We start from the raw sequence: 18,581 nt of genomic DNA, 5'->3' as shown, positions 1-18,581 counted from the left end.
TGCCCCTCAGAGATTATGAATTGGGTACGGACAATTAACCATATCATCGGTAAATTTAATAAACAAGTCTCACACGTGTGAAAATTACTGCGCATCACGTGACACATCTGAGCAGAAATCAAAAGTGAAGTAATATGGAAAGCAATTATTGAAAACCATACCAAAAGAAAGAAGATATTTCTTACACATTGGTTTATTTTGAGGATATTATTGCAAGGGAATGAATTCTATATGGTATATATATATGTATATATATATATATGTATATATATAGATATATATACATATATATATATATATATATATATATATATATATATATATATAAATATATATATATATATATATATATATATATATATATATATATATATATATATATATATAGTATAGCCGTTAACATATAACACGGGCTGACATATAAAAGAGTATATGCTGTCTGCAATGGTGATAAACGATAAATCCCCCTATTGTAATGTATATAACCTAAACGAGGTATGTCAATTAGTAAACTCCGAATTAGCCTCTTTCGGTGGTCTTATAGCCTTTGAGTATAAGGGCTCGGTTTTCTTTTCGTTTTAACACCACCGCTTAACTGTGTATATGAAGCCACCGAAGTCAATGGTCTGAATGAATCCGGATATAAGTTAAAAGGAGTTAAAAGATGTAACCCCGCTGTGATGACGATGATGATAAGCTAAAGAGACTGGCTAAAAACTAACCCCTAAATAAGCAGCTAAGCTTCTATTTGAGAAATTTGTGTTATTATTGGCAATATTTCAGAGCAGTTTATCCATTTCTTTGTACGAAAAATATTAGGCGGGATAACGGTGTAACTTCCTTTCATCCCATCTCCTATTTTCTTTGCCTTATGCTCTTTATAAGTAGACAAAAAGCAGGTAAAAACAGGAGAAAGAATCATAGTCTTGACAATTACTGATAGAACGTTTACCAAACCTCATCTAGGAAAACAGACTCTTAATAAAAGGTTATATCATAGTCATTGTTATGATCATGGCATGGCATTCAGGTGCGAGCAATAACCAATGTTTCCACATTTCAGAAATGAATTTCCCCCGAATTGCGCCGCTAGAATATCCTAAAATCCGGTGACTATTAGCTCTTATTAATGTAGTGCAATTGGATACATGCGAACCGCCCCTTGTTAGTCCCCGCCCCAAAAATCCCGATATTGTCGTATTCTGGGATATTTCCTTCAAAGTGGACAAACTGTCACGAACTTATTTAATGCAATAGATCGTTTTAATTAGGACTAGGGGTAAACTATGCCCTATTGGCAAAACAAAACAAAAACCAACAGAATATGCACTTCTTAGTTTTCATTCATGCAATAATTGAACGAATACGTAAAACAAAACGTATTCCTCTGCTAAATCTGCTAAAATGTGGTGGATATCACTTTTGAATTGTGCCGACCCAAAATCGATCACGAAAAATTTCACCCATACAATAATAGAACGACCAGTAACTTATTTACAATCGACGTATCACAGAGAAACGTTAAAGAGCAGAAATCGGAATCAGCTCCAACAATATAGGTCATTCTCACATGTTGTATTCCACATACAAACTGTAGAAAAGTACAAATTGCAAATCTGCCAAGTAGTCCTTTACAGAGAATGACATCGAACTAGATAGGAAGCATGCAAAATAAGTAAATATTTGACTTGATCAAGTCTCTCGCGGGTGGCTTTATTCCTAAAATGACGGGGAAATTAAGATGGAAGACATTTTGCTGCTCACACCAAATCGAATACTGGGAGTGAATGCTGAAAAGTTGAAAAACAAATTTCATGATCATCAGTTGCATATGATCTGTGGCCGACATTTCATCATACCTGAAAACTCCCTGTGTTGGGCTCTCATAGGAAGACAAACACAGTAAAAATACCTCGGTGACATGGCCCCTTTGTGACTACATGTAGCCATGTAGTCGCAGCTCTCTGTGAAAATCCCAATGTTCATTGTACTAATATGTCTTTGCACCAAGAGAAATCCATCAGTGGTTTAATTAAAAGATAAATACACCAAGAATGACTTCCGACAAGTGACTAATATAAAAAAAAAACATTTGTTCTTTTTGGCAAGTTTCTTTTCCTTTCAGATCAAACATTAAGTAAACAAACCACCACTTCCCGTATTTATTCTGGGACTAAAAACATATTTGACTTATAATCAGCAACTAACAGCGATCGATAAATAATTCAGGTTCTTAAAGAATCTAGAAAAGAAAGCGTTTGCTGGAGGAATTGTGATTCAAAGAATGCGATGTTGATTTTTTAACACTGCCGTAGCATTATAAGGATTTACAAGTATATGGAATTGTTATCCATGGACAATCTCTGAAGATGTATGATGATAGTATATATATAACGTAGACGTGTAGTTCTGACCCACGATACATATGAACCATACACCGTCCTTATATGAGAGTGAGCCTATACAAAATGACTATATATATATATATATATATATATATATATATATATATATATATATATATATATATATATATATATACCTGTATATGTATATGTATCTATATTGTAGCCCATGCCTATTTCGTAAACAGTTGTAAAACACCTTCAATTGTTTTGAATTACGCATCCATGGGTACACTTTGAGTACATAAGCGCTATCCAATCATACAACATTATCTGCTTTAACTTTACATTATATCCTGCTTGTAGATGGCTTTTAGTTCTGAAACGATATACTCGAGGTTCCTCTATCTGGAATTATGGCGGTTATTGGGGGAATAAAACACAAGATAAGCGTCAAGCAAGATAAGCATCATATAACAAACAAGAGCCGCGATGACTGGTATTAAAGGTGATGGGTCGTCACATGTATAATCGGCGCTTGAATTAATCACTAATTATGCATGACGTCACAACGTGCAGCCGTAGTAATAACAACGCTGTACCATGTATCACATGACCATGTACAAATATTAAACTACAATACTGATTGATTTCATTCTCATGTAAGTATCATGTTCCGCTGAACGCAGAATTGTGTTTAGTGCGCCGTTGTCCTTAAGTGAGTGTCGGCATCATATTTGAATTTGGTTACATAAAAAATGAGAAGTCGTCTATACTTTAACGGAAGGTTATGTTCGGGTGCGCTATTATTATTGTTATTATTATTATTACCTGTATGTATTATCTTACAATTGCAACATTCGTGTTGTTTACACGATTGATAGTAAATATGTAAAAAGATTAAATGAGATTAATAAGCTTGGTTTGGGGGATATCATATTCGTTCAATGGACTCATGGTCCTTTAATTATGACAGGATCCTTTAAGTCTAATCGGAACGGGAAAGTCAATTACTTAATGAAAACCAAATAGACCCCTTTGCGCTGCTACGGGGCAAGACTTCACACAAATTCAGTGATCATTCAAAAGTTAAAAGGACTACAAGATTGCAGCGTTGTGAGGATATCAGGCTGCTTTTGACACGTAAAATGAGATTTCTTGACTTAATGAAATTGTAGCTGTTACAGAAACGGATCACGGCAAAAAAAAAATGCTGACAAGATTTAACGAGTTCTTATCTCTCTTTCGAGTTCAGTTTCTCGGCGTGCCATGAACCGGGCAAGTCTTTTGAGAAAGAGTCCCGAAAGATAACGCTATATATTAACTGAGCAGACAAATTACTGTACGAGCGAACACGATAAAGACGTTAAAATTGTAAAAGAGTACAGCCTTTGGAACGCCAAGTTTGAATTATTGCTTGAACTTACCGAAAATGGATGTATACTCTATGACTGCACATACATACATACTGTATGCTGTCGTTCAAAGTGTTTTATTCTACAGTGGGGGATAAACTTACATTCCGTCATGTAATTTTCAACTATACTTTCTTACATGACAGTTAACATGTTAGTCGTGTAACTAATATATAGCAAAACTACATATAAGCCTAGATTTGCACGTGATTTACTTCGCTAATATTGAACGTTTTATGAAAAGTTATAAAAAAAAACAGATCAACACATGCACGTAATTCATATGATATAAAAGGGTCATAACGTCTACATCTACTACACGTTTTCGAAGCAACCAATCGGTGAAGAGATTTTACTCATGTTATCAACTTGTTGTAGTTTCTCGAATTTGTACGTATGTAGTAGAAACTAATTGAGTGTCTTACAAATCACAAATATCTTATTCTTATAAAACGCCAGTTTGTCCATGACTCAGTGACTTCGCAAATATGGACCAATAGCCATGGCGCCCTCGCTTCGATGGTCAGTCGGGGGTAAACTTATCAGCTGAGAGATTTTTTAAACCAAGTACAATCGGAGAAAACTTAGATCACTCATCTTGGTCCATATAGATCCATCCTCCCTACCTAAATCGGGGCTATTGGAATTGCCTTCCACCCGATCAACCCCCCCAATCCCCACCCCACCCCCACATACACAAACCTTTGAAATCATGTACACGTCTTTGTCATGGTAGGTTTCTATATACGTTGTCGACTACACGTTGACATTATTGTACACAAAGAGTGAAAACGCTTCGTTGTTAGACAATACCTATAATAATAGACAGACGTTTATGGCCCTATTGGCTTCCCATAGACAGGTCGGGCGTTCTTCCGGTACATTATTAGTGAACGTATAGGGTCACTACAAAAGTATGCAGCAACAACTGCTTTATTTTAGATCTCATGCATGTTCGTAAGAATTGATATTTATTACGTGAATTTGAACCCTTTTATTTTTACCCTGTTAAGCGTTTAATAATCGGTATTATTGGAGTTCAAAGTGTGTCGAGTGCAAAGTCCTGGTCTCATATCATTGTCATATTATCGGAAGATATTAAACGAAGTGTCAAGAGAAACTCTATATCGCTTTGTATTCAAAGATAGTTCAAGGGCTCAAAAATCCATATTCAGACAGGTCAGTGGTACAGAATTAACAGATTATAAATAAAAATGAAGGTTTCGTCTTTTATATCTGATAGGGGTCAAATCTACTTTAATATTGATTATGAAGTTACAATAACCTAATGCTGTATCCAAAAACTGTTTCCATATTGGCATACAGTTCAAAGACAATACAGTGTGTCGCAACAGTCCCTGCATGCCCAGGTACGCGGCCCTATATGCACATGCGTTTACAAAGTATAGATAATATATCTCTGGCAAATAGAAAAACAACCAGAACACAAAAATGCATTGTGGTTTCGATGATGTAACATGAGCAGTTTTCTTCATGAATCTCACGTAATGTATAGTGAGGGTGTACAGTTTACAAGGGTTTCACGATTTGACCTCTGATGAACCCAAATGATATTTGACCTTCACCAAAAACAATAGTCTTCTTTATTCAATGTGGTACTTCTACACACTAAATGAGAGGTCTGCCAATTGGCTTCCAGTATTGAGATATCGTGATAACAAGGTTTTCACAATTTGACCCCTGGTGACCCCAAGTGACCTTTGCCCTCCACCAAAAGCAATAGGCTTCTTTTACAGAATGTGGTACTCCTATACACACCCCTTCTGGAGATATCGTGTTTACGAGGTTTTCACAATTTCACCCTACAAAAAGCTAGACACTCGCTCCCTATTGCAGGTTTGACGAACTCACATCTGCACGGACCTCTCGTAGCACGAGGGACGTTCGGACCTATGGGTACATCATTCTATCTATATGAGGTCCTAACATGTTCTTATGTAAAGTTACCGATAAGATTATCACAAGATGACCCCCTCCCATGCCCCTCCCTCCCACCAGAGTAACCCGTTTATGGTATCATGTGATAGCTATAAAGTTTCTCTTCTCGCCCCGAATCTGGTATGCAAATTGGGCTGGTTAAATCTTACATGAAAAGTGTGGTATAGGCCTGGACTATAAAGTTTTATGTTCGGTAATTATGAATAGTAGCGAGGTTTAACTGTGATGTAAGCAGCTATATATGCATGCAACATTAATGACACCATCTAACGTCCGTTGCCTGCAGGCGGGAGAGACATTTGTTGGAAATCACAACATAAAGCAACATAAAGTCTGTTTAACCTTCGATGTCCTATCAAAGCACTGAATAATCACAAAGAAACCGCTTTACATTTGATTTTACACCTTGTAATGGATTTCTCAAATACCAATCATCATTTATTTACCCGGCATTCTCTCTTTGATAAAATACTTTGTAAATAAGTTTTCCCAAATTTCAAAGAAGACTCGGTGAAATTGATACTGACCAAGTTTACCAGGTTTCACCTACAAGTTAAAAATCCTTTAAAACGGCGACAAAATCGAAGAATAGTCTAGCAAGGATTATTAACGAGAAATAATCCGTTTTTCGGTGTCAGAATTTTCGACAAAAGGAATTGTTCACAACTCTGGACAAAGCTTCATTGTCATTTGACCACTGACAATGAAGATAAGACCTAACTAGGATATTATATCTCTAAATGAGGGAATTTAGTTTTTCCTCTCGAGTGTCGTGGGAACAAAGATTACGAGGTTGAAATCAATTAACGAGGCATGCTTTTGTCCACTGACGACCTTCTCAAATAGGACAAGACATATATATAACATTTATGGCTGCCTCGAGTTTGGCTTTCATTTCGTTTATTACTTATAAAACAGACAAGCATATTTTATAAAATAAAATGAATAGTAACCAACAAAACTTGCAACGTGTGCAGGGGATTCCGTGATGTAAAAAGAAGCATGAAAACAGAGTTGATCCAAGAAAAATAGGAATAAGAGAGGAATTTAAAATACGGTAACTAATTAAACTAGGGGAAAAATGAAAATAAAGTAATTAAAAATGAAATACAAAGTAAAACGGAAACAATAATTGCTAAAAAGAAAAGTAAAAAAAGAAGACATTAACAGGCAAAAACAAACTTAACAGATGTCCGAAATACTATTTGGATTAATCTGTATCATGTAAATAGGTATATAACTCATTACCATAGGCATTGTTTTAGAAGAAGTGTTACAACGTGAAACGTTCATATTGTCAGAAAAACTATAGGATGGTGTCTTATTTTTAATCAGGACTATTATTATCAGTGTTAATCTGACTCGGAAGGTTTGGGTGAAATTATCGAAACTATGGGAATTTTATTCCTAATAAGCTTATTTGAAATATTATTCCAGTTTCTAAAATAACCCTGCACTCAAACTTTTTCAAACTTTAATTCAGATATTATCAGAAAAAAAAAATGTTGAAACGGCTGTCCATAAGGTACAGCCATACCAAAACCAGCCATACCAAAACAGACGCAAACAAGATAGGTCTATTTCATAGTACTACATTATAATAACACAAAATGTTGGCAAAACTTCGTCACCAACCCCCCCCCCCCCCCAAGCTGTCCCTCAAAATAAAACAAATCGCTCTCTCTCTCTCTACTGCGCCCTCTCTACACAGAAAGATGAATAAACATGCAATATAAACTGAATAAACATAACCGACAGGCTAATGTTTAAAACCGTGTTCTAAATTTATTTACACAATAGCGATCGCTCCCTCTATACAGTTTGAAATATATTACGGATGAAAATGCTAACCTTGAATTGGCTTCAATATCCAACCAGATGGCAGCGTCATTGTGTTACTTCCATGTATATTCCAATGTTTCTTATGATTTAGTCACACTGCAGTGTTTGATATTGCCAAATCTTCTACGGGTCTACCTACACTGAGCCAGCTTGCCGCTGTTTAATGGTATATAACTTACTCCCTCTTTTTATACCCACCCACCCATGTGATGGACAGGAAGACACGAAAGAGAGGCAATAGGATAGAGCCAAATATACAACAACAAAACGATTCACAAAGTCTAGCCATGGCATGATAGAAACACAAGAGCTACTTTTGTTTTCCTTCTAATTACGCCAGTTGTTTTAGGTCGACAGAGTAAACACAATAACAGCTTGTATTCGTTGTATTGTTGTTTACAAGGATGCGTTCAATATATCCAACTTGTTAAAGTATAGCCAGAAGGCACAACCAGACTTGACAATTCAAAACAGTAGGAGATCACAAAACAGAAGATTTAACCATCTTTATGCCTGTCACCCGTCAAGAACTAATTAGTTTTTTTTATTTCATTTTTATTTCGAGTTTAAATCTCAATTGATGGTACAATTCTAAAATAATCTTCTGGAGCTGGATTTACAGAGAGATTTAACTCTCTTTAGTCTTCTATTGTCTTTTGATATGCAGAACAATAGTTTCTATTGTCCTTGAGCTTTTTACATGCCATAGATTAACGATTACCAAGAAACAATGGGAAAAGTCCTGCCTGTTTTGATCCTGTAGGTGTGCGACTGTGTGCGCGTACGTGCGCGTGTGTTACTGGATACTGAAGCTGCATGACGACAGGCCGTGAAAGGGGAGAGAGCTGCAGTCCGCGCGGCTCGGATGCAATCAGGGGACCATGGGTATGGGATGAAGAATGATGTATTCTCATTGTTTATAATAAATTACTGACTCTTGTCTCCATTGACAGTTCAAACCGCTCAAACAGCACGCATTGGGGGGGGGGGGGGGGTTACCCAATATGTGATAATCTTACATGGCGGTCAGCATTGTGCTAAGTTATATACGAGCCAACACAAACTACAACTAACCCTTACGTATGAACTGATGCCCAGTCGCCAAAGACAACCCCCGATTATCTTCATTCATCTAGAAAAGTGGCTAAGAGTTGCTTCAAGCCATTTTCGGCAGTTATTGGATTACGATAGATTTATTTTATCTTCTTTTTCTCCTTCTTCAACTTCTTCTTGTTTTCAAAGGAGGTGGGGGGGGGGGTGCTTGCTGTATTTGTTGATGGTAGCGTTCGGTTTAACATTGAATTGAAAAAGTACGAAAGAGTTCATGGTTAATCCATCCACATTAGCTTGTGACGTCATTGTTCTAAATCAGGTTAAATCCGGGGTTTCCGGAACGCTTTATCTCGCTGAACAGATTCATAAGAATGTATAACACATAATGTAGAACATTCCCTGCAGGGGATATATATATATATATATATAAATTAGGATATTCACTAAAGAGAAACTCTCCTCTTTTTTTTGCGTTCTATGCGTTCGATCTCATTCAAGCGATGATTTTATGACACGATGTCAGCCCAATGTATACACACTTATATGTATCTAAGTAGCGAGACATATAAATCATCGCATCCCGTTAAAGTCTGATATGGGTAAGCGGGAGGGTGAAGGGTGAGGTAGGGTAAGGATATAGACGCACGCTGTTGATCCCCCCCCCCCCCCAATGCATTTCTTCCAGAAAGTTTGGAGAGTTGCGTCGTTGTACTGATGCTATATATAATTAACTGTCATTACATAAATGTTACCGCTACCCTACCCCACCCCTCCATTTGATCGGAGTTTTGTTATGCCAGTGATGATAATACTTTCCTATGGAAATATCGTAAACAATTTCCTTTTCATTACCTATATGAATCCAATGAAAAGACCGTGCGCAACTAAACTTTATTACCTTATGTATCCCAAAATAATTGTTGAGTCTTGGTTTCATTCTAATCCACATTGTCATATCAGGTGACGAACATGCACACAGCTTTCCGTTTTCTCATGATGCTATATATAATTGGGGCGGTAAAAAAAGACAATATAGTTAACACATTTAGAAGGCGATGTTTTTTTAAGTCCCGACTGACTGTCAACTGAGCACTCCTTTAATATAGGCCTATATATGGCCATTTTTAAATAATTAAAATGTTAAAAATTCGTCCAATAAATATTTCCATTCAGTTTCCTAGAATATCGTGCGTCCGTCAAGTTTCATCTACGACATAATCTGATACATCGAAAATTGGAAATAAATTCCACAAAAAAAAAATATCATAAAACTTAGGTTATTTTAATTATTCAGAGCTAACCAGAAAGACTCAATCACTTTTCATTTATGTTATAAACGATGTGACTTGTATATGAATTTTTTTGCTTCTAATAGTTACGCAAAATTCATGAGCCAAACAGTTTTAAACAAAACAAGGTACTTTTTTTGTTTTATTGGGTCGCAAGCAATAAGCGAAGTGAACATAACGCCACCAACTAACGGCTTGAAAGCTTATCAGTTGCAGAATACATTTTCAGCAGGATCTACATTTCTGAAGTCGACACCCGTTACAAACAAAAATTAATTTCCCCATTCAAGTCATTCCAAACGCTAGGAAACATCTTGCTCAGTTTGGGAGATATCACCCCTCCCACCTCCCCCCCCCCCCACGGGAGAAACCACAAGCTACATATTTACAGATTCACTCAATTCTCTAGTCTGGTAATTAAAGCAACGGTAAGCTTCATAATCGAATTAGACATAAAGTATAACCAACTGATAGTTGTTCACGGAATTGCTCACAGGGGCCTGGTACAAGCCTCTGTGTCACGCAGGCCAATCGTGGTTGTTTCGGGTTGGTTTCTTCTTCAAGCATCCATGCATGTTGCCATAAATATTGGTTCGCGCAAGTGTTAACACTTGTAGAGTACCATTACTATACACATTCTCTCGTACTATGCTGCACATTTGTGTGTAGGTGCGTGTGTGGCGTAACTGTTCTATATAAAGTGCGTGTTTTTGTCCCTTCTGTTACTGTTACTTGTCATTTAGCCTTTGAAGAAGATCCTGCTAGGATCGAAACGTAAGGCCAACTTACTTTTACACATTCTATTAAAAGTATGTAACATCTCTACCATGAGGTGTACACAACCTGAATTATCACACTAATATTATTTACAACGACACATGGCTAGTTCTAAGACAAAACATTACAATAACATGTTAGACAAAAGATGTTTCGGCACGAACCGTGCTATCGTTGACCTTTGAAGGTGCAACAAATTGATCAATTGACGCTCTATAACAATACACTATGAACATTTATCATGTTTTATAACCTTATCAGATCATATATTTTGTTTTCTTGCATTGAAGTACTGTTAACTTTGGTTTATATTGTTAAAGGGACTGCGTTATCATCATAAAAGATTCGAGGATAAACAAGACGGGGAAGTGCGAGATGGAGGGAGAGGGTAATGACGGAGGGGAGGGAGGGGGGGGGGGGGTAAGTGGGGATGGGAGGGTAGGTGGGATGGGATGGGAGGGTAGGGTAGGTGGGGATGGGATGGGAGGGGTGGTAAACATCTTATGTTTAACACATATGCAAGTACAGTTTTTGCGTGTCGTTAGGTAAACAATTAAGTTCACCAAAAGAACGATGAATGGTTGACCGATTTAGACTGGATTCCTTTCCCAACCTCATTAGGTAATACGCGATGATATCAAAGACAATATTCGTTTCCAGCATTTTATAGGTATTGGGCCTATGGCTGTACCATTGTCCAGATTTGTAGTGAGTTCCTATTCCTACTAGAATATTCCACTATTAAGTAGGGGTGATTTGTATTTGTATACAATCTAAAACAGTCGTTGTATTGCCGTTCTCAAATTGTTTTGAGAACGACACTTCACATCCCTTACTCATTTTAAATTAGTGAAATTAATGTTATTTATATTATTATTAATCCCTAACCTATGCTAACCTTTAACCATTGAGTTCATGTCGATACTATTTAGTCATTGGCTGACGGAACGTTCAATGCATCAACTATCTTGAGTTTTGTCGTCAAATTATGGCAGGATCTTCTACACAGACAGATTAGTATGTAACACAATCAAAAATAGATTGGAAAATTTGAGCCCTTTTTACTCTATCATTAGTAATCGATCTGCATCGAAAAATAATGTAGGCCTCTAACCAAAACATTACCAACGAAAGGGGAAACGTTTGTTTATTTGTATAGGCCTTAGATGTTGTATGTCAGAATATATTGATTAACGCATACGTGTACTTGAATAAATATATATATCTATATATAGCATGGGGGGGGGGTGTACCTTAACAATATCCTACAGACTGGTCGTCTCGGAATACGCAAATTCCTGTTTGATAGAGCTCATCACAAGGATTTGATGAGGGGGTTGTAATTTGGTAACATACGGAATGCGTGTGTTAGGACATTTGGACATTAAGTCCTCACGGTTTCAACTTGAAGGTCCTGGGAATACCCTGTCTAATTAAGTCAAGGGGTATCCGACGTTCAAGAAATAACCAGTTAAAAATGGATACCCGGTGTTCATAATCACCTGGGTGGGAGCAAATGCGTTTAAGTCTAAGGCATTGGCTGTATATAAATATATATATGTATATAAGAATAATACTTAACTTACATAAACTGCGTAAACTGTTGTCACAATATAGAAAAGTTGATAAAAGAAATACAAACAACCTAACTGACACAGAGAGAAAAGATATGTAGCCTACAGCCTGAAGGCTGAAAGCAACTTACCAGTCACAGTGATTGCGGGAAGTTCTTCCAAGTAGAATTATTCAGTATATATGACTTCTTCCATGGTTTTGATTTTTCCAAGTATATAATATGTCTCTATAGTGCAGGATAGCTAACCTCGAGTGATTATCACTCGACGACGACTACAGCGGTTCGTCCCATTGAGAAAATTTGATTGTCTGATGTGCAGACTGCTAAACAAGAATCGATGACAACCAGCTGACCGTTTTAGCGTATTACTAGCTAGAATACATAAGGCGCTGAATTAACAAGGTACGGGCAGTGTAGGTATAGGTAGAGGTAATATAACCAGGGAGTTGTTATGGAACTCCCTGATATAACAGACTATACAGAAAACTGATACCGTAGCTTGTTGTAAGTGATATATTGCGTCGCATTTATTCGTTTTGGAGGGTGAGGTGCAGGGGTGGTCGGGAGGGGGGGGGGTAGAGGGTACTAATAATAAGAATCAAGAGGATTCACTTTGAAGTTCAAACACTGAATATTTGAGAGAAAATAAAATGTAGCATGATTTAGTGACCTGTAGTCATGGCAACATTGAAACAATATTTAGCCTGCTTTAGTCTAGTCAAGGAATAAACTGTAGTGCACGGATTTACCCTTGTCTGGTAACCTTGGTGATTGGTTGTGTCAGTATGTCTATATAAATGCAACGGATGATGCGAACATTATTACAACACTGATCTTGCTATGTTAGAGAAAATTGAGTTCAAAGGTCATTAGTATTGTCCTGAAATATGCTAACATCAAATACGGCAATGGACACTCATGCTCGGGCTTCTCCGAACATTTGTAACCATCTACTCCTCCACCCCTCCCCCCCCCCACCTTCTGCAAATGCTGGTGCCTCCACTGGATACAGCTTTCAATCCAGTCTATTGAATATGTCTTTCGAAAACATAGCTTCGAGGACTACGGTACATGACCACCCCCCCCTCCCGTCCCTCTTAGTTCAACCAGTCATTCGAAATATAGGCTACGTCATATAACTATTTCGTGTGAACATCCCGGATCCTATAAATTCACTCGAATGGTATTGGTATGTATAGGTCAGTTGGCGTAAGATAAAACAACGGGCATAGATCCTCCAAACTTATCTAAAACTTGCACTATTTCACATTCTTTATCGTGTCTGATTCTCCCCCTCCCCCCCCCCCCCCTCTCTCTCCTTCGTTTTCGTTTTTCTTATCAGGCCCTCACGAAGGTCTCGCTCGGATGCCATCTTACCAGCTTCATTAGCATGCATTTACCTACAAAGTATACTAATGGGATAGATAAGCAATTGAAGGTGTGATTTCTGTCTTTTCCAAATGAATTGTTATATAATAGGCAAAGAATGTACAGCATATTGATTAGTCTCATTCTGGTCAACTTAAAGATGTAACGCAGGAAGCGTATAACAGGATTAGAGGGTTGTTATACGAAACTCGTCACGGACGAGATGACTTTAGCCATACAAGTTAAATTAGCCCTATTCAGGAGACTCCTGTATGATTCCTCTTACATTTTCACTACCGTCTGACTTCTTCACACAATCATAAGGGACAACCTAGTTACATCAAAAGGCGGGAATTGTCCTTCTGTGTCAATGGTTGTTGTTATTGCGCGGTCCACATGGATTGTTACACACAATACGATGGACAATGCACGGCCCCTTTACTTAGCTTTGCGTCGAACCAAAGCCACTTGATATTGGCTTAAAGACAGTCAGGATTTATCTCCTTAATGGAGTGTAACAGTTTTATGTGACAAAAGATCATCGTATAAGCTGGTCAGAGCTTCACGTTTTTTGTGTTTTTTTGTGTTTTCGTTTTTTGGTTTTGCTTTAGGTATAGGCTGGCACTGACCCTAACGTATATAATTCACTTACAGTGCATGCAGACAGCTATTGGCTTTAAACGAAATGGGTTATTTTTGGGAATCTTAGTGTGTTAGATTAACAAACAGATGAATAAACAGGTTAACAAACATATTAACAAAAGAGAAAAATAAATAAAACAATGGGAGGGGAGAAAGGCGGAGAAATACACCGATCATTTTTAACCATGTACATGATTTGTAGTATGAGAGCTCAACATTTTCGCCACTTGTAAACAAGCCGCTTTACTCACCAGTAGACACTTTTCGTACGTGGTTCTTGGAAGGACTTACAGTGGTCTAAAAATTGCCTAAATTTCTCCACGTTTTTTGCACCACATGTAGGCTACATCCATTTGTAATCAGACATCCAAGCCATATAAACCAGGTCCAGTGTGAAAAATATATCTCCTGTAGTGCTGCTCTGTCCTCTCCCGAACTGGAGAAATACTCGGGCGGATTGATGTAGTAGAATGCATGTATGCCACCTTCTGTGAGCGCATATCAAGTGATTGTAATTTCTGTCAAGTTATGCAAGAAATCTTAAACAACCAGGGAACAAGTTAACTTATCCTTAACTTATCCGAGAAAGTCAAGGATTATAAACCTGAGACTATATTTAGCAATTTCCTTTCTATAAACGAGAAATATTGTTAGGAATCTTATCTTCTAATGAATGACAACTTTCTCATATAGTATCGAAAAGTTGTTCTTCGTCCGTTTAGAACAGGGTTTCCTAACTTTACCCCCTCCCCCCCCCCACCACGAACCCCTGTGGATGTCAGAGTTGTCCACGAACCCCCAACTTTTTGAGACACGATCTGAGTAATTATTTTACTAAAATACGCATAACAGTGCTTCGTAAAAGATCAAGTTCATAGTGTAATATTGAATAGTTTGTCGATAGGTACGACTTTTGTACTAAATTATATGATATATCAGATTTTAGTTCAACAAAAAGTACTCGTCAAGTTTGACTATCAGAAACGTCTCACGAACCCCCTGGAATGGACTCACGCACCCCCTGTGGGCCCATGCACCCCAGTTAGGGAACTCCTGGTTTAGAAACCACATATGCTATGATGTTTCTTCACGTAAATACAGGGTTAGGCTAACTGTTTTAGCAAGTGTAAAAGATATGACACCACAGAACCACTAGCGTTATAACTCTTATTGTTTTTTGTTATCGGTTTAGTTTATACAGTTATATATTTATTTATTTTGGTAGGAAGTCATTTGCCTTCAATCAATAAGTTTCACAGCAATGTTTTCCACACATTTCAATACCATGAGACATTTGAAGGACTCCTCGACAATCTCAACCTTGTGACGGGACTCCTGCATAAAAAATGTGTAATTTAGCGATATTGGGTGGGAAGAGATGGAGGTGTAGAGAGAAACTATTGTAGAAATGGGGTGTGTGGGGGGGGGGAGTTTCTACTATTTCATTACGAATCCTATTTTGAACAAAATGTGGACACTTTGAGACAGCATTCACAGAGATGTAGGCCCTAGGCTATGTGCCATAACAAACAGTATTTGATCAAATGATTTTCGTGCGCAGCAGAATATTACCAGCCGACAACCGCGCTCGTCGAGTAAAACTTGAATCACGTCCTTGGTAAATACGGGATTCGAACCAATGACATATAGCTATCCTACCCGCTGGTAGAACGGAACACAGGTCGGGAAGTGAAACCGTGTTTGTCTAATTACTCTTTATTGACTCTTGCATGCAGGGGGTGTTAAACATAGTCGGGTTTATTTTTAATATATTTGATTCACCGTTTAAAGCTGCCGACTGTCCATATACGAATATTACATCAGTGTATATATATTAACGGAAACAATAACTCTGGGGTGTCCAAAATACGCCATTGTAATTTCCAAAGGAGATATCTACACAAATCGATAGGTCTTTTCTTATTAAAGCTTCAAACTGTTCTAACGTTGAGAATTTATATAAGTGACTTCCAGAGGCTGTATCACTAGTTTGAATGTTTTATTGTAAAAAACAAATTATGCTTCTTCCACATTATGAAGTATACATTCCTTTTCAGCAAGGGCGTAGGAACCGGGGGGGCTGGGGGGGCGCCAGCCCCCCCAGTGAAAAATGTGGAGGGGCGGAAGTATCATTCCGCCCCCCCGCTTCGCAAGTCAGAAAACCCCTTTTTCATTTCCAAATGAGAAAAAAAATCTCATTTGGAGCACCAAATTGCATCTAAGGCCTGGTGAAAATACAAAATTAAGTTTACAAAATGGAGTGGGTGTTGAAGTGTGCTATATTGCACCAAATTGCATCTGAGGCTACCTGGAAATGCAAAAAATTCCAATGGGGAGGGGGACACCCCCTCCCCTTAGACCCCTCCCCCAGGCCGGCCATCAGTCTTCAGCCCCCCACTCAAAAGTACCTTCCTACGCCACTGCTTTTCAGTATAACTTACTTTTTAACTTTAGATGGCGCACTTTACAAATCAACCCACAGAGCTTGATATAAACGTTCAACGGTTTTATGTGAAATTTGTTCGTATTTAATCTCTCTTGGGTAGATCACCGTCTTACTATGTCTCTTACTTACACAGATACTAAACAAGCTCAGGAAGTAGTAGTGCCAGGGGAAGGGGTGGGGGAGGGGTGTAACCCATGCTACCTAACATGCAACATGGAACAAAACTAGTCGTGCACATTCTTGCATTTATAGCCTTGAAAATGTTGCCACTTATTTTAGAATATAACAAAAAAATGTTTTCAATATCAAAAAGTGTCAAATTTATAAGTTGATCCGTGATCATCGAAATTGCAAAATTCAAAATTAAACTCAAGTTATGGTTAATTCTAGTACCAGGTTATCTAATAAGCAGAAAAAGCGAGCATCTAAAATGCCTCCAACGTTAACTGAGGGATCCCCAAGGTCATGCCTGTGCTTTCCGTGAACTCTTAAAGGTGTTTGTGTGTGTGTCGGGGGAGGGGGCATATGGTACTTTCGAGAGCCCAAAAGGGTCTTAATCCAGCATTGGCTTCTGTTTCGGTGAACTTAACTTAGTGTTGTCTGACACCGATCAGTAATGACACAATGGACACATATCCAGGAAGTTCTAAATACGGTTTGATATCGAATTGATTTCCATTCGAACAATTGGTCAGCTTTTGAGAGAATCCTCACGTGAGACTCACAGCTTGAAACAGCTCACCCCCCTCCCACCCCCCGTTTCCATAAATATGACTTGCTTAAACAGGAAACTGAAAAATATTTAATAAAAGAAAAATGTCTTCGTTTTGAGAACTGATACGTTTGCATGGATCTCCACACCCGCCGGTTGCCGTGAAGAACCATGTGAGAGATAATATATGCGTGTTATAGCAACACACAATAATCAGCTTAATGTATTTAAATACCGGAGAATAATGGAATTGGTTCCAAAGAGAAGTGGATTATTGTCTTCGTGACGTAACTACTGTATATTTTACTGAAGTCTTGTCAGAAGATGCCAAGATGTAGTAGGGAGGATCAGTTTTCTTTGGTATGGCTGGTGTTCACGGGCTGTCTGTTGGATTGGTGGCGCTATACACAAACAATGAATATTGTTCGCCGTTTTGAAGGACCGTGAGACTGCTGAGGGCCTCTTAGCTTTACTACAATATTAATATAAGTCATAACTCGACCAAGCTTTGGTTTAAGCTCTAATCTACCTCGATAAGACAGTCATGGCTAAACCCCCTCCCCCATTCCACAAAACAAGCTTAGACTTATATACAAATGCCACCCCTCCCCCCTTCACCCATCCCACAAAATAAGCTTAGACTTATGTATAAATGCCACCCCACTCCACTAAAAAAGAAGTCACAGCCTCATTCAATGTTCAAGTTATGTTCACCCCCTCACAGAGTACATTAACTTTTTTGTCTTTTCTATTTTATTTTTTTAATCATATAATAGCAGTACTTTACGGTGTAGCTTCTATAGCAACCAAAGCGACCATGGTCACTGCTTCGTATATGAACTGATTTTATAAGGTAACAAGATTTCTCCTGTAGTTATTCTACAACATAAGGAGCTCACCCAATTCGTGGGACAGCTTTGGAAAATGAGAATTTGCGTTCCAGTCAATTGATGCACCTTACATATACAGTCAATAACGTACAATCTTCAACTATGGAGGGGAGGGGGGGGAGAGTTACAACACAACCTGTGCCCCCCTACGCCCTTCCCCAATGTTTTCTACTCTGGATCGAAAGAAAATCTGATATTATATATTAAAAGCACCGTCCAGCAGTAAAATTTATTTTTGACTGATGAAGGAGGCAACTAAGCATTCCG

The 18,581-nt window shown here is 38.0% G+C and overlaps 1 protein-coding gene across 2 annotated transcripts in view; it reads right to left on the bottom strand.

Moving 5' to 3' along the window:
• LOC139959909 (protein FAM167B-like) overlaps positions 1–14,673 on the bottom strand; it is a 29,644-nt gene extending 14,971 nt beyond the window's left edge. The window contains exon 1 of one of the 2 annotated variants that reach the window (XM_071957836.1): positions 14,518–14,673. The gene's annotated coding sequence lies outside the window, so the exon portion shown is untranslated. Of the gene's footprint in view, positions 1–12,385; positions 12,573–14,517 lie in introns of those variants that run through there. The other variant, XM_071957835.1, reaches the window with a different exon arrangement.
• Between the last annotated feature and the right edge of the window lie 3,908 nt (positions 14,674–18,581).

Source organism: Apostichopus japonicus, chromosome 19 (genome assembly GCF_037975245.1).
Source record: "Apostichopus japonicus isolate 1M-3 chromosome 19, ASM3797524v1, whole genome shotgun sequence".
Taxonomy (NCBI): domain Eukaryota; kingdom Metazoa; phylum Echinodermata; class Holothuroidea; order Aspidochirotida; family Stichopodidae; genus Apostichopus; species Apostichopus japonicus.
The sequence above is the reverse complement of the archived record's forward strand: the minus strand, read 5'-3'. Positions and strand labels throughout refer to the sequence as shown.